This window comes from Pteropus alecto, unplaced genomic scaffold, assembly GCF_000325575.1.
Source record: "Pteropus alecto unplaced genomic scaffold, ASM32557v1 scaffold15, whole genome shotgun sequence".
NCBI classification, from domain to species: Eukaryota; Metazoa; Chordata; class Mammalia; order Chiroptera; family Pteropodidae; genus Pteropus; species Pteropus alecto.
This window is the reverse complement of record NW_006436286.1, coordinates 841,817-843,489: the sequence shown is the minus strand read 5'-3', so window position 1 is coordinate 843,489 and position 1,673 is coordinate 841,817.

Here is a 1,673-nt window from a genome sequence, read left to right as displayed (position 1 = left end):
ATGTCGAGAGTGGGGGACCCACGTGGGGGGAGGCGGGGGAGTGGAGGGGTCAGAGGGCAGGGCACGGGCACAGGCGCGTGAGCAGGCCCTAGCAACGTGGTGCGGATGGGGAGTGAGGTTGAGCCGAGGAGGGTCACCAACTCTGCCCCGAGTGGCAGGACCATAAGGCTCTTCCCCTAGAGGGACGGCCGGGAGACCCAAGGGCGCGGGCCAAGCTGAGGGCGAGGGGTCTGCGGCTGTGAGGTGGCTGTCCCAGGGAGCTCTGGCCTCACGGTTGGGGCACGCAGACGGGGGGTCAGAGTGTGCGTGACAAGCAGCGAACACGGCTGGGGGTTCACCCAGAACACAGAGCCTGCAGAGAGGGGGCCTGAAGCCTTAGGACCGCCCTGGACAAAGCCACAGCTCTTCTGGGGACAGAGAGGAGTCCCCAGGGACGGGGGAGCCAGGCGTGTGCAGTCGTGAGGTGAGGACAGGTGACCGGTGAAAATGCAGCGGTGGCCGTGGGGACAGGAAAGCGTGAGCAGAGCAGCCGCTGGACCAAGCCACCGGGCTGCAGGGCGTGGGGGAGAGGGAGCCGCCGAGCCGCGGACAGGAGGGAGCCGGCGGGCCGCTGGGCGGGAAGAGCCGGGCAGCCCAGCCGTGGCACCGGCGGGGACGGGGACCGACGGGGAGCCGCGGTGACTGTGAACCCTGGCACGCTCGAGCGCAGGGACCGGGAACCCCTGGCCGGTGGCAGGTCACGCGAGGACAGTGGGTGTGTCTGGGTAGGGTGGGGGACGCCTGGGGAAAGTGGACTCTGGCAAAGATGGGGGGACACGGGAGACACCGGCCAAGGCCACAGGGACGCCCGCCGGGGCCCTGGCCTGCACCGGGCGGTCTCGGTGTCCAGGCACAGCCGTGCAGAACCGCACCGCAGTCGGGAGGCCGCTCTGCAGAGCTCGGGGAAGCGAAGGGCCAGCTGGACAGACTCCGAGCCTGCAAGCAGGGCGGCGGGCTGCAGGGGCGGTCGGCAGAGCGGGGAGGGGCTGTTTGGAAAGCGTCTGCACGGATAAGGGGTCGGGCAGCCAGAGGCAGACAGGGCTGGGATGCCGGGAGTGGTCCTCAAAACACCCGGCCCTTCTGCAAACAGAGCCGGCACGCACCCTCCACCGTCCCCCGCCTGACGCAGCCGGCCCGCCTCCCCCAGACAGCAGGGAACCCTTATTCTGAACTCTGCCGATTTGGGAATTGAAAAGCGGTCTCGAGGCTTTGTGCTTCTACTGCGAGTTGCAATTTTGGAAAGTCTCCTACGTTTGCTAATCATCCGTCTCGTCTGTGAACCTTCTATGTGCTCATTAAACTCACTGACGAGCGCTTCCTATGGGAAGCACCGCTGGGGCTGCTCTCGGCTTCTTCCCGTCACGACACGACCGCCCGAGGTGCAGTGGTCACATGGCTCCCGCGGTCTGTCGCCGGCTCCCATCGCTCTCCGTGCTTTTTGACAGAGCGTGACGTTCCTCCCACCCTTCTATTCCTTTTACCGTTTTATTTCTTACATGAAACTCGATCCGTTTGGGACTGACTTTGGCACGCGGTGGCGAGGTGCAGCCTGAGCCGACACTTCCCCAGCGCTGAGCCGCTGTCAGCCCGCTCTCTCCCGGCCCTCGCAGGCCTCGACACGTGCCCGCCCCTCT